General features: G+C 43.1%; 1 long non-coding RNA gene across 1 annotated transcript; it reads left to right on the forward strand.

Moving 5' to 3' along the window:
• The first annotated feature begins 2,586 nt into the window (after window positions 1–2,586).
• Window positions 2,587–4,364, forward strand: LOC115556661 (uncharacterized). Its single transcript, XR_003979101.1, has 3 exons — window positions 2,587–2,673; window positions 2,820–3,161; window positions 3,259–4,364. It is a non-coding gene; the product is annotated as an uncharacterized LOC115556661 (long non-coding RNA).
• The last annotated feature ends 18,127 nt before the right edge of the window (window positions 4,365–22,491 follow it).

The raw sequence follows: 22,491 nt of genomic DNA on the forward strand, positions 1-22,491 counted from the left end.
TGGTTTTGGACATACTGGTTTCGATTTCCCTTCCCAAAAGATTGGTTTCAGTTTACTGATGCTTAAGGTTAGACTTTCGACGTTGGGTGCACCAACGGCGTTATTAGATTTGTTTATCATTTACTGCGCATGGTTTTGACCATTGCGCAAGGGGGGAGGTATTAGGAAAAAAATTGAAAACGAGGTTTTTCTTCACCATACTTGCAAACAATGATTAACATCTAGCTAAATGAGGGTGAAATATTTGAAAAAACAGTGTTCAACAGATGGGTAGAAGCAGTCCCATCAGAAGACCAAAGTGCGGCTACGGTAATCAAGGTTCTGACTACAGAAGTCATGGCAAGGTTTGGAATTCCGTCACAAATTAGCTCAGGCGACAGAGCAGCGTTTAGTCAGAAAACACTCAAACAAGTGATTTAACATCTGCATGTCAAACAAAGATTAGGCTGTGTCTACATTCCTCAAACCACAAGAGTAGTTAATAATTACCACCCCCTGGGCATGTTTATGAAAATAGGAACTTCCGGTTGGGGGGAGGGGGGTGGTGGGGGTGTTTATGACGGCACTTCCGGTTGGTGTTGTCATGTATAATGTCTGCGTTGTGCCTTATGGGTCATCTAGAGTGCGAGCCTGCTAGGGGTCATGTGAAGCGTTGTACGGCCATGTCTCTTCCTCTCTTTGCGTGTGTTGTAATCAGATTCCAGGCAACGTTTTGGGGGTATGGTGTTGTTCTTCCCCCCTCTGGCTAGCGTCGCCAATAGCCTTAGGGCTACATGTTTACCATCTGGTAGACAACCACATCATCCATAAGCCAGCCAAAGTGAATTTGTGTGTGTGTGTGGGTGTGGGTGTGGGTGTGTGTGTGTGTTTTGATGTAAAATGCGTTAAATATTATTATATGTAATCTCTTGAGATATATATATATATATATATATATATATATATATATATATATATATATATATATGTGTATAGAGGTCATCGTATTATAGGGGGTATTCATAATGTGATATATCAGGGTTAAAAAGAGGTGTTCACCATATGCGGGTTCCGTTTGTGGGTCACTTAGACAACATATTAGGAGTTATCATGATACTATTAAATGATGTTTTAATAATTTCGTTTATTATAAGATATATGTATTAACCATACTTATCAATAGTAGATAGTCTAGTGTGTGAATGAGTAGGCGTAGGCCATTGGTGTCTAGGAACTGTGTATTATCAGTGTGTCTACTGGACAGGACGTCGTGACACACGGTGACGGTAAGTATACGACTCCTAATGATGTGTGGACTTGGTCTGCGACCCTCTGGTTAGCGTCGCCAATAGCCTTAGGGTTGCATGTTTACCATCTGGTAAACAACCACATCCACCATAAGCATACCTAAGTGAATTTGTGTGTGACTTATTGCTATTCTGTGTGGTTTAATATAGGGCCTACGTTCTCCTCTACTTATGGGTCATCTAGAGTGCGAGCCTGCTAGGGGTCATGTGAAGCGTTGTATGGCCATGTCGCTTCCTCTCTTTGCGTGTGTTGTAATCAGATTCCAGGCATTGTGTTGGGTGTATGGCGTTGTTCTTCGGCCCTAGGGCTAGTGTCGCCAATAGCCTTAGGGCTACATGTTTACCATCTAGTAGACACCCACATCCTCCATAAGCCAGCCTAAGTGAATTTGTGTGTGTGTGTGTGTGTGTGTGTGTGTGTGTGTGTGTGTGTGTGTGTGTGTGTGTGTGTGTGTGTGTGTGTGTGTGTTTGATGTAATAATGCGTTGAATATTATTATATGTAACCTCTTAATACATACATATATATATATATATATATATATATGTGTATAGAGGTCATCGTATTATAGGGGGTATTCATAATGTGATATATCAGGGTTAAAAAGAGGTGTTCACCATATGCGGGTTCCGTTTGTGGGTCACTTAGACAACATATTAGGAGTTATCATGATACTATTAAATGATGTTCTATTAATTTCGTTTATTATAAGATATATGTATTAACCGTACTTATCAATAGTATATAGTCTATTGTGTGAATGAGTAGGCGTAGGCCATTGGTATCTAGGCATGCGCACTAACGGTGTGTCTATTGGTCAGGAGGTCATGACACCGGGGGTAGGAGGGTCGGGTATACTGGTGATTATCTATCGGGGGTATATATCGACCCAGTGCAGAATGAACATAGCCCTGATCCTCCAAACGTCTGAGAGCTAGGCTAAGCTAGTAGACTCGTCATAGCGGCTGCAGAAAAAAGAGAAGAAAAAAAAAAAAACAGCTACTCCAACCTGCGCAACTATGCCTACTGACTGTAAGTATTCATATGAGTGTAATATATTATTATTATTATTATATCATGACTATGACCATGTGTATACGCGGCCCATATCTGATTGATACATAGTTTTTCCGCAGTGATTTCTGACGTCGGCTATGAGAGCGTGAAAAGGCATCAGGGTCCACGCGCACGGAAGATGATTTTATAGCAGCGTATAATATATAGATCCCTCTCACTCTATCATTATTATTATCGGCTATAATATATGCATAGAATAACCGCTAAATCGTATGTTTCTGTGGTGTAGCAGGTGCATATGATATTCGGTTGAATAATCAAAGAACAATACTCGGAGATCGGACCAATGTGGAGGCCTGTGGTAGTTATGGTGAGTTATTAGTACACACGCTATTTTCATACATGTATTACATCTATTTTATTGTGCATTTAATAATGAATAATAAAAAAGACCAGCCATCCCTAACCCCTGTATACTTTTGTATTTTCTGTTTTTTTTTATTGGTTTACGTATAGTGCCTATCGTGAATAGTGTGAAACAGTGGACCCCTGGATCAAACCGTCTAACCAAGAAAAACCTTAAAAGACCGAACCGTGCTCTGCCTCTACCCTGCTCGCCGCTAACAGTGGTGCAACAGCAGATCCCGTATAAAAAGGGACGCAAGGACACCGCTGATAGTGTTTTAGCTCCAGAGAATTATAACTTGGTTCTCCAGGCAGTTATAAACCCACAAATCGCGCAGCCAGGGACCGTATGGTCTGAGTCCAAACAACAAGTTGTCGGGGCGGTGGATGTGCATGTGTCTGCGCCGCCTGCAGAGACCGTTACTGTACAGCCGGATGGATGCATTCAGCATGGTAGGAAATTAAAGAAAAATGTATATGCTATAGAGGTGGGATGAACATGCGGGGTGTGATAATGATTATGTCTATTTCTTTTTTCTATTACAAACAGTCCTTGGTGACCCTCAGTATGCACCACTACCAGAACTGACCGATGAGGATATCGAGGCTCTCGCCGACATTCCGTTGTGGCCCTCAGCGCTGTTGGAACAGCTCGACTTCACTCCAGCTCAGTGGATAGACCCTCCAGCTACTTCCGTAGGGGGTACCGCCAGGGCAGAACCTGTAAACCATCAGCCTGCAGCCCCCGCCTCTGGATCACTACCCATCATCCAGGCCTCTATTCACGATCCGCCAGGCACTGTGAGTCCCTACGCCTACGGGGCAGTGGCTACGCTCCTACCTGTCGGTGCAGCGGTTGCTGGTGAATACATTGCGGGTGGGCCATGTACCAAATGTTGTAAGGATTGTGCTGATAAATTAACCGTGGTAACTACAGCGGCTGATGTAAATGCCTTAACCATTGGTCGTCAGTGTAAACTGGGTGCATTGTCTGTGAAACGTAATGACATCAGATTTCAGGCTATCGAAGAGCAAACGAAGCAGTCACTCAAGACACTCGGGGCCATCAAGGCCGAGATAGCGCGTGATCGTCGTGCTATTGCATCCCAGAAAGCCGCGCTAGTGCGTTATGGTCTGGCTATAGAATCAATACAGCAGAAGAATTTGGCAGTCGAGGCAGCAGTGCGTGTTAACACTCTGGCTTTGGATAGGGGGCCTAAGATATCTAATATAGCTCGGAAAATATGGCTAATTGAAGATACGGCGCAGGATAACATCAGGGCCTACAAGGCCCTGTCTGCCCGGATGACTGTTATGAATAATGCACTGGATAAGCTTACGATGAATCGTTAGTATTTGATTTGTGGTTTTGGGGTGTTCTTTTTATTTTTTGTTTGTTTGCTTTTTTCGTTTATTCTGTGGAGAGGGTAATTTTTTTTGTTTTAAACTGAACGCAATAAAACTTTTTTCTTTTAATATCTGACTAACTTTTTTTTATTTTTTTTATCTATCGGCATAAAAACTATAGCTGAACACAATGCATAAAGCTATTAGCCCCAGAAAAAGGAAATTCAAATCTGTAGATGTAAATCCCAAGAGACGGCGTAGATCTGATAGCGGGGGTAGCATTATGGATGTAGAACTTGAAGAGATGGCAATGAGGTATGATGTAAGGTGACCAGATTTCTGAACTGAAAATCGGGGACATTTTCAATGCGGCGGTGAAAAATCCTTACATATTATCATTATGAAATAAAAAATGGGGACAAGTACTTTTTCATTTATTTTAACCAGCTTAGTGGGCGAAAAGTTAGGAAAATTCTGTGGGCCAGTGACTGACAGGGGCCCTGAAAAAATATTAGAACATTAGTTATGTTAATAAAAAAACATCATTAATGGATTTTAATGGAAAATCAAATTTATAATTAAACAAACACTATCAGTATGCAGAATGTTTCCTTCATGTCTTCACAGTGTTATATTATCACAACTCAATGTCATATTGTAAAGTTAGTATCGGACAATAAGATAATTGAAGCCTTCACAGGTAGAGGTGTGGTTACAGAAACTGCACATGGTTGGCGTTGCCTGTGTGTGTGTGATGGTGGGACCCAGTGTGATATCTTTTAATGGGGCCCAACATCCCCGGTGGCGCCCCTGCAAAAGGTTAATACATCAAAATATCAGCACCCACAAATATCATGTATCAGTAGTGCACAGCAGTGTCAAAAACACAAATATAGAATAATACATGAGAAAAAAATCTCTCTTCCAAAGTTAAGTGTCATGTGCAAAGACAGCTGCCAGACCAGTAGCTAGTAAATATCATCAAGATGTAATTAGTAATAATTACCAAGTCAAAACATATAAAAAGATGTAATACTCTCGTCTGTTCTCTTCTCCTTCAATGCTTTTCTTTTCTTCACCCTTCTTTCTTCTCTCCTTAGCTTCCCTCTGTTGTTTACTTCTATATTTCTGCCTTTCCATACTATTCTCCTGCTCTTTTCATCTTCTCTCCTTCACTCTGTTGATTACTTATTTATTTATTATCCCTTTACTAAAAACATTGACATAAAACAGTGACTCAGGGCATCAGCTAATCAAATGGTCTGCATTTATAACTACTACAGTCATTGGTTACCCACACAGCCCGACAAAAAAAACAGCAGCCTAACACACACAACTATCAACCATTGACTGATTATTAATTAATTTATTATTAATAAATAATGTCATCATTATTATTATTTTAACAGTCTCAGGTCCCTATGCCTACAGGAAAATCATATGCTACCAAAGCAGTCTTCCACCTCCCCCTCTTCCAAAACAGAGCCACATACAATGTCATCACCTGGTAATCTCATGCTAACGTTAACATTACAGCTTCACTAATGACCGATATGAAAACATTGTCACGTTCACTGACTTTTATAACGTTACGTTAGGTCTTCAGTTCAGATAAACAATCATACTTATTTTAACGTTACCACTTCTCACACACACACACACACACACACACACACACACACACACACACACACACACACACACACACACACACACACACACACACACACACACACAAGTCTACTGCCAATTCACACAAAATAAATAAGTTCATACACAACATACCATTTATGAGACCGCTGATCTTCTCTTTTTCCTTTTTGCCGCCTCTAGATTGTTGTTGTTGATGCTGCTGCGTCTGGTCGTACGTCCTGATAACGTCTGTACGTCATACGACGTCTTCTCTGGTGCTGCGTTAAATTACTACCGTAATAACTGGTGTTTGAGTCTGCGCGCATTTTTCCCCCATTCACCGTCAAAATCGGGCACATTTCCGGGGACAGCTTTGACCGGGGACAGATCACCGAAAACGGGGACTGTCCCCGGAAATCGGGGACGTCTGGTCACCTTAGTATGATGCAACCGGCGATACGTCTCATTTGCTGGCTGTAGGACGTGTGGGGGGTGGGGGCATGAGTGCTGAAGGTGGTTTAGACATGCGGGAAATACGCGTCGACATAGCTAGAACTAGACGTGTGTTAATTGCTGCTGATGCATGGGGGGGTAGAATGACGGATGCACTAGACAGGGCTGCTATGATAAATGTTTCGAACGATCCATGTGTAGATGGCGGGGAGGTGTGTGTGGGGTTAGATGTCCCCGGGGATTTAGACACACGGGATGTGTTGTATGCGGCGGCATACACCAGAGATGTACTTAACACTGTCGATGGGTGGCTGGCTAGTGCACAAGAGAGGCTAGACATAGCCGCTCAGATAGACATAACATCGTCGATAGATGTATCGCAGGTGTCGCAACGTGACGAAGGGGATGGTGAGGGTTTTCAGGAACCCCTGGCTGCTGCAGGGGGTAGGACTGGTGTCTCTATAGAGTCGAATATACAGGACGGTGGCGGTGGTGGTGGTGGTGGGGGCGGTGTTGTTGCTGTTGATGATGACGATGGCGGTGCTGATGTTGTTGGCTGTGGTGATGATGATGGTGGTGATGATGGTACACCTGCGCCTATGGCGGCCGGTGATGATGATGACGAGTTGCATACTAGATTATTTCCCCGCTTTAACGGTTTTGAGGTTAGACAGACCATTGATCTGAGAAGTATATCCCTTGTAAACGTGCAAGAGGTCCCTGATTTGATCAGGGAGAGGCTGTCGGGGGTCATAACAAACTGCTCACAGAGTACAGCCGACGGTAGTGTCTTAAACGTTGTTTTGAGAGGGCCTTCATTGGCAGCTGATGTGCAGGCTGTGCTTGTGGCAGGTGATGATTACAATGCGGATTTGTTTATGGATCATATCAGCCAAGTCATACAGAGTAACGACACAGGTCTGACGGATGATGTGTTAGAGCTGGTGGTCACAGGGGTCCATAACAAACGGGGTGGTGGGCGTCTGAAGTTAAAAACAATTCCCTATGATGAGATCATAAACAAGAAGAAATTAAATCTCTACACACCTAGTAACACGCATAACAATTTGTGTTTCTCACTATGCATGATACATTTTCTGCAGGAGGGGGTAACCGGAGGCTGTACAGTGCCCGACGAGACTAATTTGGAGGCGGCTCGCAAATTAAATAGCGAGCTGGGGTACGGTCCAGATCACTCTGTGGGTTTCTCGGATGTTTTCAAATTTGAGAGACATCTAGATGTTAAAATCTTGATATTTCATCATAATGATGCATTCAAGAAGCTGGAGATGTTCCAGACGCATACGGGCCAACATCCTAAAACAATATGGTTGTACCTACATGATAACCATTATCATCGTATAGTGAACCGCACGGCTTTCTTTGGTACGCGACATGTGTGTGAATATTGCTACAAGGCCCACGAGGGAATTATATTCCACAAATGCCCGGTCCATTGCAATGTGACAGTGTGCGATAGCCTGGCAGGTCGTACTATAAAGTGCACGGACTGTAGTCGTATATGCCGCTCGCAGGTCTGCTACGCCATACATAAGCAACATTCTGCCGTACATAAAATGATACCATGTGAAAAGATCAAATACTGTAATCGGTGTTGTAGACAATATATCATACCGCAGAAGAAAAAGAAGAAAAAGAAGAGGGGGGAGGAGGAGGAGGAGGAGGAGGAGGAGGAGGAGGAGGAGGCCTATAAAGGGCATGTATGCAGCGTGTCAAAGTGTCATCACTGCGGTGAACCGATACTCAGCGACACTGTACATGAATGTTTTATTCAGCCGTACGACCGCCTTAAGAAACGCAAGCGCAAGGGTCGACGCAAAGGTCGGGGGAGCCGTTATACGACGGCTGCACCTGTAGATGACGATGATGATAATAGCCGTTTATCTAATGATTACATATATTATGATTTCGAAACGTGCGTGCATGAGGGTCGACACGAAGCAAACTTTGTTGCTGCTAAGACTTCTGAAGGCGAGGAATGGTATGCTAACGGTACAGATTGCGTGGGAGAGTTTGTGAGACGCTACAGAACAGGGGCTTATAGGTTGTTCACATTCATTGCACACAACGCATCGGGCTTCGACAGCTATCTCGTTCTGGAATACATGACCAAGCAGGGTATTATACCCTTTATAGTCATGAAGGGTAGCAGAGTCGTTATGATGCGCGATGATGCCTACAGCCAGAGATGGGTCGACTCATTTAGCTTTTTGCCCATGCGGTTGGCTAAAGCCCCGGAGGCGTTGGATTTTGAAGATATGGCGAAAGGTCATTTTCCTCATAAATTTAACACGCGGACCAACGAGTCTTATGTCGGTGCATACCCTGAGATCTCATATTATGGTTATGAGTCCATGACTAGCGATCAAAAGACAGATTTCGCTATATGGTACAGATCAGTAAGGCACAAAAAATTTGACCTTCAGAAACAGCTGCGCCGCTACTGTGTCAACGATGTGAGGATCCTGCACACGGCGTGTGGGATCTACAGGGAAAATTTCATAGAGTGTGCAACTATAGACCCCTTAGCATATGCCACTCTGGCTTCGGCGTGCATGGCCACCTTCAAAAAGTCGTTCTTGAAAAAAAACGTCTTGGCATTGACCTACGAGGGGGTCTATCGGAAAAAGCAAAAGTCGTTCTCATGTGCATCCATCCAGTGGCTTGAATATCTATCCCACTCCAATAACCTGGAGATTCAGCACGCTCTCAAGCACGGGGAGGCTGAATATGGTCCATTCTTCCTAGATGGATATGCACCGGCTATAAACACAGCCTATGAATTTGCAGGATGCTTTTATCATGGGTGTGTACGTTGCTACAACGCTGGTCACAAGAATCCTGTCGTCAAAAAGACCTATGGTGAATTATGGTTGCAGTTTCACCTCAAAGTCACGGCCCTCAAAAGAGATCATGGTTTAAGAGTTGTGGTCATGTGGGAGTGTGAGTGGCACAGACTGAAAAAGACAGATGCTGCAGTGCAGGCATTCTTGGCTACTCTGAAGATACAACCCAGGATTGATCCTCGCGACTCTCTCTATGGGGGTCGCACCAATGCCATCAAAATGTACCACAAGGCCGAGCCCGGTGAGAAAATACGCTACTATGACTTTACCTCTCTCTACCCCACAGTACAGGCCCGCTGCCCATATCCTATAGGACACCCCCAGATCATTTTCAGGAATTTTGGTCCTTTGGATGGGTATTTCGGCATTGTCAAATGCACTGTGTTGTCCCCCAGAGGTCTTTACCATCCTGTGCTCCCTTACAGATGTCATGGGAAGCTGATGTTCCCCCTCTGTGGTACATGTGCCACTGCGCTCAATCAGACAGACGCATGTCATCACGGCGACGATGAAAGGGCTCTGACAGGTACATGGGTGACTTTAGAGGTACAAAAGGCCGTAGAAAAGGGGTATCTGATAATACAGATGCATGAAGTATGGCACTACCCCAAGAGGTCAAAGTCTCTGTTTAAAGGGTATGTCAAAACGTTTCTCAAGCGTAAACAGGAGGCTTCAGGATACCCCAGCACAGTGGATACTGAGGAGAAACAGCAGGCGTATGTGCAAAACTATCTGGTTAAGGAAGGCATACAGCTGGATCACGACAACATGATTGTTAACAAAGCCATGCGTAATTGCAACAAGTTGATTCTCAACAGCCTGTGGGGTCGCTTTTCGCTACGCCCAGACCTACCCACTTGTGAGCTCATTGCTGAACCTGAAAGGTTCACCCAGCTCATGTTCAGCGACAGCTATCACATTAGCCACTTTTGTTTTGTTTCTGATGAGGTGGCCCTTGTACAATGGAAACACAAAGATGCCCGTCTCGAAAGGGCTCGGGATGTTAACGTGATTGTGGGGGCTGTGACTACGGCCCATGCCAGGCTCATGCTCTATGACCTTCTAGACAAATTACAGGAGTGTATCCTCTATTGTGACACAGACAGCATCATTTTTGTTTCTAAGGAGGGTGATTGGGTACCCCCTTTAGGTCCTTATCTGGGCGACTTGACCGACGAGATAAATGATGGCGATCGGTATGGTACCGAGCAGGAGGATTACATTAGCGAATATGTCTCAACAGGTCCTAAAAGCTATGCTTACCACACACATCAGCACAAGTCTGTAGTCAAATGCAAAGGGGTGACTTTAAATGCAGCAAATGCCAAAGTGGTCACCCAGCAGACACTGAAATGTCTAATAGATGATTTTGTCAACAATCGGCCGCAAACCCGCGACATCACCACCACGGTAGATACCATTCAAAGGAATAAGAATAAGCTTCTGCTTAAAAACGCTACTGTGGTTAAACGACTTAGGGTGGTTTACAACAAACGCAGGGTTTTTCCCGACTACACTACGCTTCCTTACGGCTATTAACCATTTTGTTTATAGTGTTTATAGTGTTTTTATAACTTTTTATATTATTCATTTTGTATTTTGAGGTGGTATGCATATTGTGTTAAGAAAATCAATTCATACTATACTATAATCATGTTATTAACTATTTTGTTTTGATTTATTGTTTTCAAATTGATCCATGTGTTCTTCTCCTTTTAATCTTTTTATTTGAATCATTCTGTATTTTAGGGGGTATATATACAGGATTCACATGTTAAATGTATATGTATCATAATGTATCTGTATATACTTTTATATGCGTCATGCATTACTGATGAATGACTGTGTTAATAATCATGCATGTGTTAATAAAGAATGTTAACCGTCACATGTTTCACGGTTCTATGGTCACAAGGCAGCCGTCCGTCAGAGGGGATGCACACAGACCGCAGAGATGGCTGCTGTACACACAACGTTCGACCCTAGACTTCAACACCCGTTCAGCATGGTAGTATCGGGACCGTCAAACAGCGGCAAAACCTACTTTGTCAAAACAGTCATTGAAAATATGGATCGGTTATTCTCAGAAAAGATTGAAAATATAGTATATATTTATTCATGCTGGCAGCCCATATACGATGATCTGCTTAAAATAAGGAACATTCACTTTATAGAAGGGATCCCCAAATCTATATGCGATGATACAGTCTTACCAGTCCATACTAGAAATCTGCTCATTATTGACGACTTGATGAACGACGCATGCAATAATTTAGAGGTTCAGTACGTTTTTACCAAATATGTACACCATCGTAATCTCAGTTGTATGTATCTGGTCCAGAATTTATACATGCAGGGTAAAACCAGCCGTACAATCAGTCTAAATACCAATTACATGGTTTTGTTTAAGAACCCACGTGACAAATATCAGATTATGCTGATAGCCAAACAGATGTTTCCGTGTAAGACAAAATATTTTCTAGAAGCCTTTAACGACGCTACCGACATGCCTTATGGGTATCTGCTTGTAGACTTTAAAGCCATGACCCCAGACAACATGAGACTTATTGGCGGACCGGCATGTTGTATACACTCAGAGAGTAAAGTGATTAGCCCCAAAAGACCATGTCCTCACGTATAAGCAGAAATCGTGAACGTCTTAAGCAACTATATAAAGCACCTCCAGCACAGCGTAAAGCTATCCTCAGGACAGCCAACACCGACTTTATCAACTCACTGTGTGAAATAGCCTTGAACATTTTACAAGGCAAAATACCACTAACCCCCCGTCAGCATACGAAATTGCGTAGACGAAAGAAGGACCTCAGAATACTCGCCAATAAAAATGTACTAATATCTAGAAAGAAAAGACTAATAAATCAGACTGGTGGATTTCTTCTACCCCTGCTGTCTGTGGCCGTACCGTTGTTTACAAGCCTGTTCTCAAGAGGAGGGTGATTATAATGGAACATACGCACAAGATGTATCTAGTTCCTCAACATCAACTCGATGCCTTGAAGCATACCCAACCCAGGGATTCTGTTAGACAGACTGCTGAAAATGAGCTGGATAAGGCCATTGCGATGGTGTTGAACACTCCCGATACAGACCTATATGAAAAAGCTGCCAGGTACGGAGCGGTCCTGCAGCGTTATCTATCCATGGTGAAACAAGGACAGCGTGAGCATGGAGAATTAACTCTGTCACTTGCGGATGGGGGCCCAGTTCATACACCTGTGGCGGAACAGCATGGTGTTGATGACGATGATGGCAACGGCGATCATATTTATAAGGATATAATGAAACATATACCCGTCAGAAGCAAGAGCAACACCAGACATATCCTGGACTCTTTAAAGAAATCAAAAAATGTCTCATGGACGGACAAGGGGGAGCTCGTTTTACAAGGCGAAACTATTAAGGGGTCCCATATGTTTGATCTGTTAAAGAATGTTACCGCCCCATACCATGTTGTCGAATCTGTGAGACCACAGGGATGGAATGTATTTCTGAAATTTTTAGCCAGTAATAATATACCGCTATCGGCTATCCCTAATAAACAGCTCAGACAAACTGTAGACATGTATAAGTATACGCCCTCAACTAAGGGTGACTATGCGGCGGCAGCTATGCCTGTCTCATCTGGTAAAAGGAGGAAACGTAATCAGACAATGCCGTCTATTACCTCCCCTGGAATGCCTATGGCCGAGTGGATACCATTTTGAATTTCTTATGTATCTTTATGTATATGTTATAGCCTTAAAAATAAAAACAGTACGACTGGATATGTAATCAAATCATTGTTTTATTTTTTATTATCATACCAAAAACAACACATGTTACATGTTACATCCGCATATACATGACTGCACACATGACATATCATGTTCATTACAGACACTAGGTTGTACACGGCCAACAAAGTCATAAACCTTTTCATCATTACGGGGTAGATTATCTCCGTGCATTTTCAAAAACTTTTGATAGGATACACCTTTTTGCATATTAAACAAGAAAAAAACACAATGTTGCCCACATGCGGTACTTGATGGATCTTGGACCTGTTGTGTAGAATGAACTACATCTATACAGTGCTGATCGAGAAACGCTGTATGGTCTCAGGAAACTCAGAGTATGAGGGAGGGTTGCCGTAGGAGTCGAAAAAGTATCCCTGGCTCTCAGCCGTAATATACAGGTGCTGGTCAAATTATTAGAATATCATGAAAAAGTTGATTTATTTCAGTAATTATATTCAGAACGTGAAACTTACATATTATATCAATTCATTACACACAGAGTGATATATTTGAAATGTTTATTTCTTTTAATTTGGATGATTAGTACTGACAATTACTGAAAATCCCAAATTCAGTATCTCAGAAAATTAGAATATTAGTTACGACTAGTACAAAAAATGATTTTTTAGAAATGTGGGCCAACTGAAAAGTATGAACATGGAAAGTTTCAGCATGTATGGCAATCAATACTTAGTTGCAGCTCCTTTTGCCTGAATTGCTGCAGCAATACAGCGTGGCATGGAGTCGACCAGTCTGTTGCACTCCTCAGGTGTTATGAGAGCCCAGGTTGCTTTAATAGTGGCCTTCAGCTCTTCAGCATTGTTGGGTCTGGCATCTCGCATCTTCCGCTTCACAATACCCCATAGGTTTTCTATGGGGTTAAGGTCAGGTGGGTTTGCAGGCCAATCAAGAAGAGGGATACCATGGTCCTTAAACCAGGTACTGGTAGATTTGGCACTGTGTGCAGGTGCCAAGTCATGTTGGAAAATGAAATCGTCACCTCCATAAAGTTGGTCCGCGGCAGGCAGCATAAAGTGTTCTAAAACTTCCTGGTAGACTGCTGCATTGACCCTGGACCTCAGGAAACACAGTGGACCAACAGCAGCAGATGACATGGCACCCCAGACCATTACTGACTGTGGAAATTTTACACTGGACTTCAGGCAACGTGGATTCTGTGCCTCTCCTGTCTTCCTCCAGACTCTGGGACCTTGATTTCCAAAGGAGATACAAAATGTACTTTCATCTGAAAACATAACTTTGGACCACTCAGCAGCAGTCCAGTCCTTTTTGTCTTGAGCCCAGGCGAGACGCTTTTGACGTTGTCTCTTATTCAAGAGTGGCTTTACACGAGGAATGCGACAGCTGAAGCCCATATCTTGCATACGTCGGTGTGTGGTGCTTCTTGAAGCACTGACTCCAGCTACAGTCCACTCTTTGTGGATCTCCCCCACATTTTTGAATCGGTTTTGTTTGACAATCCTCTCCAGGGCGCGTTTATCCCTCTTGCTTGTACACTCTTTTCTACCACATCTTTTTCTTCCCTTCGCCTCTCTATTAATGTGCTTGGACACAGAGCTCTGGGAACATCCAACCTCTTTGGCAATGACCTTTTGTGTCTTGCCCTCCTTCTTTAAAGTATCAATGGTCATCTTTTGGACAGTTGTCAAGTCAGCAGTCTTCCCCATGATTGTGTGTCATACAGAATCAAAACGAGAGACCATTTAAAGGCTTTTCCAGGTGTTTTGAGTTAGTTAGCTAATTAGAGTGTGGCACCAGGTGTCTTAAATATCTGACCTTTTCACCATATTCTAATTTTCTGAGATGTTGAATTTAGGGTTTTCATTGGTTGTCAGCTATAATCATCTTCTTTTTGGCAAAAAACACTTATAATGTATCAGTCTGTTTGGAATGAATGTATACATTCTACAGGTTTGACTTTCTAAATGGAATTAATGAAATAAATCAACTTTTTCATGATATTCTAATAATATGACCAGCACCTGTATATAGCTAGCCAATGAGCACCGGCCATGTGTGAAGGTTCGGTGTTGATCACCAGCATTGCAGGCCTCTGACGAATTTCCCGGGGTAGATGATTACATGGCAACGCACCAAGAAAATAAGCCTTGTGTGCCATTTTCTGACACACTGCTCTCAGCTCTATAGTATTCATATCGCAACGTCTTTTCAGTAATAGTCCAACAACACCTGCCGTCTATTTGATATCTCTATAACAGAATCATAAACTGCATAACATATCAAATTGACCGTTGTAGCCAGCGCTGCTCTGAATCGTGCTTCTAGCCTCACATTCCCTGTTCGGACTAGCGATACATGTTGTCCACAACCCTCGTCCGCCTCAAGGTTGAAACAAAATAATGCATACCCATCTCCAAATTCCTTATGATTAATAGCTATTTCTCTATCTTTGAGCTGACGACCTGTAGTCTGAATGAGTTGAAAATATTCTCGGGTGTACAGTCCGTTTCTAAAGTCAGGCTGGATGGGTTTAGCAGGATAGGCCTGACCGTCGCAGTATACGGATAAAAACTCAATGCCGAAATGCTGGAAACTGAAAGGATTCCTAGCGTAACTCCCTGTGAATGCTTCGTTATTCACAAAACCTATAATAACCATCTTGGGTATTTGTCCTAGAAATAGATTATCCTGTGTGCATATTCTGCTGCCATCAGCGATGGATACATTCTTTAGACACACCCTATCAACGGGGTATTTGACGTTAGCTTGGTTTAACGCCCGGGCACGGGCCAGCTTGATGCCTGGTGCTATCGCTACCTTTTTAATGAAAACATTTGCAGACACTATAGATACACGGTATTCCGCAGCACCATCGGACATCAGACAGAAATTATTTTTTGCTCTAATGAATCTCATGCGTAGATCAACTCCGTTAATCAACAGTTTCTCCTGAAAAAACATATCGACGTGTATAGGGGATATCAGTTCGACTATACGACTTCGACCCGTATATTCGCTCCTAGTCGTTAAGCCTAGATTGAGGCCTCCAGGAAGAATATCGTCCATATGACCATAGGTGTCTTTCTGGAATAGACCACAGCCAAATTGGGTGTCTAATGTCCCGTTTCCATAGTTTAGCAGGCATTCTATAATGCCTCTGTACGGATGGGTGTTTGACGACTGGGTGATAAGCCTATCACCCAGAGTAATATCTACTTGGGAGAATAACGTGCATCCTGGATAGTTATTCAGTCCCACGGGTGCCGCCGGAGCCAAGTCTGTTCCATCAGGATTAGTAATCTTGATCCTCAGGTGTAAATACGTATTGTTTAGGTCTATATAGTCTTCGCTACTGGCCGATACAAAGAACTATATGGGTCCACCATCTGTTAGCGCCGATAGCGGGGTTATTTCAATATATGTACTTTTTTCTTTCGAAGTCTGCGTCATCGGCAGGGAGAAGAGATCCAGTTCGCTCTTAATGCATTCGTCTGACATGTTATGTAGCAACGCCATTGTTATTCAGCCCCTGCTATACTAGATGAATATATCGTTAGCCGCCCCTCTAAAACGACGGTTTGACACCTTCCTGATCCTTTTAGGTTTGGCTCTCTTTTTGATAGATGCCAATCTTTTATTCTGTTTACGACGTCGTGCCGGTGCACGGGTACGCCCAGCCCCTATAGGAGGATACTTTGTTGCTCTTCTGGCATAAACCCTCATGCCTGACCCCTGCTGTTTGGGCGTAGATGCAGCATGGGCTATGTTGGTCATAACGTCGCCTATAATATGTTTAGCAGCAGTCTTCAGATGAGGCTTTGCTATGCTAACCCCTCGCCTAAATAACGGAATAGCCATTCTAAAGAGGCTACGGAACATCCCTCCGATGCCGGCTCCATATTGTGTGCTGCTACCCTCATAGCCAGGTAGCCCACTCCCTGCTTGGTTTAAATAATACTGAACATATTTGTTCTCGTCGTAAGGCGGTCTATACCCCCTCATCCCTAGATAGAGCTATGAATTCTACTGTTTTACAGGTCTAAAATGCAGCTTGAGTATCACTTTACCATATGTGAATTTTATATTTGTATTCTGGTCAGACTTTAGATCAATTTCAATATCTCCAAGAGGGTCTCGGGTTACGGGTACGTAATGCGGCTTGTCGAACATGTGAATGCAGTGTCTCCTGCTGGTGTCGGTTATATTAATACTCCTTAGCAGGGGGACATAACTATCTCCGACCAACTGATGGTCGACAATGTCGCTATATATGAACATGTTGTAACACCCCCCATGAATATCGGTGGGATGGGGGGCGTATGTTGCATGCGTTTTATGGGCTGGTAGCTTGACCCCTGCATCGAACCCCAGCATGGCAGCCAGTTTTCCTCTAAAGACGAGCGATAGGTGATCGTCTCCTTCTACATATATGCGGTTTCTAATACCTTCATGATGTAGTATAACTCTACAGCCAGGATCATATTTGGCCCAAGTCTTGTTGATTTGTAGTAATAACGATCCGATACTCTCATAAAGCCCACCAACTAATAGACATGATGTCCTATGACTCGTTTTACCATCGTGAACGGTCATCGTAGCGTCCTCGGTAGGAAAACTATGCCAGCTGCATGGGTACTGAGCTTCAATTAGGCCTACTTCATAGGGCTGCTTGGTGTGTATAGATTTTGCTAATTTAGTTCTAAAATTCCATATCTTATTTTGTGGGTAGATCCCTGCCGACGCATTACTCGCCAGAGTCACATAGAAACCCCCAGACACCTCCTTATCCATAGTACACTCTGGATATACTGGGTTGTATGTCTCTTACGCGTCGACTAGTGTCTTTTCAGCTACCCATGAATTGAAGGCATCCGGCCATCCCAGCCATTTGACATATAATAGATTCTTAGACCCCGCCCTTTTTCTATCTATAATCTTTTCTATTTTATACACTTTGTTTTTAGACACTATAACTTTTTGTAGCTCTTTCTCATAAAATGTTCCATGGACAGGGGCGCCTGCATAGTCTTGCAGCTTATAGACTGGAGGACACCTTGCTATGCGTTGTGATATTACAAAATATTCATCTGTAAATGTCTGCTCATATCGATCTATGGTATGAATGGTTATAAGCATGGACCATATCCTGTAGTTTATCCACATATCGTTTGGAGTTGGCAGCTGTTAAATATCTCCACATGCGGGTTTTCAGAGTCCTGTTGAAGCGCTCCACTATGCTGGCCTTGGTCTCGTTAGATGTAGAGAAATGTTTGACGTTGTGCCGCTCCATCAAACGCTGAAAGATCTTGTTATAAAATTCTTTACCAGCGTCAGTCTGCAATTTATCGGGGATACGCCCTTCACTGAGAATATCACCAAAAGCTTTAGCGACGTCGATAGCCCTCTTGGCCGGTAATGGACGAACCCATGCATGTTTTGAGAATACATCGATGCACGTCAACAGAAAATGCACACCATCATTTTCGGGTGCGTACTCTGACATATCCACTAAATCAGCCTGGAACTGTCTATCTACCCCACTAACCAATACTCTATTTCTGCGGAAATGTATCGGTGCAGGTACATGCAGAGTGTAGGGATCCTGCTTCAGCAGCCATTTCTTGATATATTTCAGAGGAGGTACTGCACCCTCACTATGTGCGAGGGCTGTTCGTAGCTTGTTGATACCTTCGTAACCCCCTGGTCCAGCGGGGTCATAATAAGTCTTATGCATCAGTTTATCCATGTCGTATGACTGCAACAAAAAATGAATACTGAAACACCGATCAGAGTTATCCATCCTTTTATTTAAAATGTCTGGCCCCCTCGATACAATGCGCAGATATATTTTACAGGCAGTTTTATTTCTCTGCACCATTTTACAAGACATCATGCGAGCAGTTCTAATACCCTCTGCGTTTGAGGGATTATTCAACTTCAAGACATCCGATACAAAAGCACATATACACATGACATGTCCGACGGTAAAACAGTCCCCATCGGGGAAATGGGTAAATATTTCAGCTATCATTTGATCAGTAGGTTTATCATGCAAGAATTTCATGACCAAATCATTCCAATCCTTATACATACATTTGAAATGAGCATTATGTTGGACAAACGTATCATTTTCTATGGCAGCATACATCAAAACGGCTAGTCTATCTGATACATACTTGCTATCCGCATCATATGCATAAGAAAACAACACCCCCATTATAAACGACGCTTGACACCAGGCCTTGTATTACCGAATGACAATGTATTACGCCACATTTGAGTGGCTTCATATATCAAAAGCAGCTGTTCATCGGGCACCCCTTCGCTGGTTATTAAATCCAGTTTTTCGGTATCATAGGTGTTGCCCAATAAATCACATAGAAAATAATCGACCACACCATAGATTTTTCCTGGGGACACAGTCAACCCTATAGTCTTCTTTAAAACAGTTTCTAAAAGATTGCCCAAGTCTTGCCTAGACTTGGGCAATCACTTTGGCACCCCCAGCAGTCCGCTTGCTTCTGATGTGTGATGATGGCTGCCACACAGATACCAGTGGTATATCGCAGAACACCCAGCGCCGCAGGGTTTAAACGGATCTGTGTTGATACAGGCCATCCGTCATCTCTCATAGCAGTGTCCACCTCCAGCTCACTGTCCTCTCCGATTTGTAGGAAGGACAGATTCAATCCGGCCAGATAGACAGCATACTCCTGAAGACAGTGGTGTACGCGTTGTACGGCCTTTAAATCACCAGTCTCCATAGCCCCGCCCCCACTTTGTACATGTTCATCATTGTCCTGTGCTGCATAGCGTATCAGAATATACCATTAGAATATGAACAAAAACAAAACACACAACGCACATATTATACACAACCTATCAAAACACACTTAGTAATACTAGCATGTAGCCCACTTTCTTATACCTCTATGACATTTTCTAATGCTAACATAGCCCTAAACATACTCAAACACACCATATACCCCCTCATCAGCTTCAGTCGGCTCAAACAGGCGCATTCTGTATTCATCAGATGTGCGCCCTGGCTCTTCATTCGTCTTAACCAATGAATCAATCTCTGCAAAAATTCCACGTAGGGTTGACAAATCAGCCCACTGTATGAAAAAGACATTATCAAAATAATCAGCAGCTTTTAAAGCACTGTTGCGTAGAGGAGAGCTACCGATGCAATGCATATCATAGCACTGTGGTAGCTCGTCTGTATCAACACTGCGTCTGAAAAAAATGAACTCCTGGGGTCTCTTTTTTATGATGGTTTGCATCCATGCGATGAAGCCTCAATTCATGCTGAAAAGTCCATTGGAATACATGGGTTCCTACATGCCAAGTGCCCCTGACACCGTCTAGCATGGGGCATAATATCTCAAAGAAAAAATTCCACTCATGAACGTTCAACCGCCACTCTGTAGCACAATCTTTAACTTTCAAAATGATCCATCCATCGACCCATGATATTAATTACTCCAATCCGTATTCGCCAGCGTGTGTGAATGAATCCCCAGCAGTCCGGTCTCTCAAGCCTGGAACAGGCCTCGTCTTTTTGAGCGGAGCATTTAGCAGTGCCTCATCAACACCCCTATCGACATAGTTAGACACAGGTGTATTAAAGCCGGACATACCCTCAGACAACTGGCTTTCACCGCCCACAATGCTCGATGCCGAGTAGTCCTTGGCGGGAGAAGACAGGGGCGACAGGGTGCGAGGGTTCCTATACATCCAGTTAGCGCTGTTTGATCCTTGGGTATCTTCTGATGAGCAGTCCATGTTTGAACGAAAAGAACACTGACGACAATCTGTTGAATGCTATGGCCCTACAGCAGGCGTCTCACCCCTTTTTAAACTATTTGAGGTACACACCCACAATACAAGCTCACAAGCCCCCTAAGTGCACACTATGCCCTTACAGATCCCAGCACCCTGCGACCCCTACAGGCGCAACGCAGACATTATACATGACATAACAACACCATCCGGAAGTGCCGTCATAAACACCCCCACCACCCCTCCTCCCCCCCAACCGGAAGTTCCTATTTTCATAAACATGCCCAGGGGGTGGTAATTATTAACTACTGTCCTGGGTGTAGGAGGTTTTAAATAGCCATTACTGGTAATCCTGGTGTTATGATTATGTGTGTTAATTGATTTTAAATACTGTTTGTAAAAGTAAACTGGTGATTGATTTAAGATAATGGTTCTAAAGAACATAATGAGACTAGAATGAAGCTTTTGTTTGACAGATAACCAGGACAGGCGTGAATGCATAAATAAAACATTAGTGCGTAATGAACATTTAAGTACCAGTCTAGCTGCTCTGTTCTGAACAAGTTGCAGTTTGTTCAGGTCAGACTTAGTTGCAGCTGACCATATTATAGGACAGTAATGCAGATGACAAAAAAACAGAGACTGTATGACTTGACCCATTAATGAAGATGTCAAGTATGAGGAGCACTTCCTGACCATGGCTAAGCCTCTACCCATTTTCATTACAATCCCATCAATATGGTCGGACCATGACAGTTGACTGTCTAATAGCACGCCAAGTAGTTTTGCTTTTTTAACTTGCTCAATGGGTATTCCAGATATTGACAGTTGAAGCTGAGGGTCGTCAACTAGCATGTGCCTGGAGCCAAAAATAATGCATTTTGTTTTGTCCGCATTCATTACTAGTTTGCTATCTTTTAACCAGTGAGACACCCTCTCAAGGTTCTGATTTAAGATATTTACTAGATCATTTGAAGGTAAGGGATAATCAGAGGGTGGCAGGGCAATAAACAGTTTGATATGCCCGGCTCGTGGACGGCTTACCGCCCGAGACGAATTCGAGGGTGGTAACATTGGATGTGTGTGATGCGATGTGTTTTGGATTGTCGGTGCCGTTAAAGTAGCATTTATAAAGGTTTACTGCTTACGGCACCGACAACCAAAAATCCAATAGGAATCTAGATGGAAAAAGTGTGTAGTTCAAAACGTGAGCAGCTTTTACTTCTTCGTCACCTAGAGAGTTTGTTATGTACGATCATTCAAAAGCTGTTGTTATTTCCCAGAGACATTTGACCGATGGAACCTGAGCCTCGGAGGCGGGACTTATTCTTCAGAGGTCTATTCATACTTTTATGAATTGAGAAGAACCGTGTAAAAACAAAAATAATTGACAGCAGTACGTTGGGAAGGCCCATGCAAGTGAATGGAGCAGTCTACAGCATTGAGAAGAGCCGTGTAATGATCCATAATAATTCAACTCAAGTTTTGGGTGGTGGGTACAAAATTAAAGTACAAAATTAAAGACGCCTATCATTTGGTTTAGAAGTTTTGGTGCTTTTTCAAAGCACCAGAACTTCTAAACCAGATGATTTGACACAGGGCCCGTATTGAAACCCTTGAAAAGGTGCACCGCAGCACCACCTGCTGGTGAGAGGATGTCAATGGGATTGGCTGATCTGAAGAACATGGACCAGTCGTCGCCAGTGTGACCTATGTGTTGAGGCGGTCGAGGCAGAGTTAATGCACCTCGAAGGTCATGACCCTCTCATAGGACATCCACAATATCAGAGACAATACCACATTCTTCTTTAAAGTCCCTGTTATCCAAATCCAAACAGGCAAATGTATTCATAAATTAAAAGTGAATGTTAACATTATTCATCCGTCAACAATTAATAATAAAATAATGATGTAATAAAG

Source organism: Gadus morhua, chromosome 13 (assembly GCF_902167405.1).
Source record: "Gadus morhua chromosome 13, gadMor3.0, whole genome shotgun sequence".
Classification (NCBI taxonomy): domain Eukaryota; kingdom Metazoa; phylum Chordata; class Actinopteri; order Gadiformes; family Gadidae; genus Gadus; species Gadus morhua.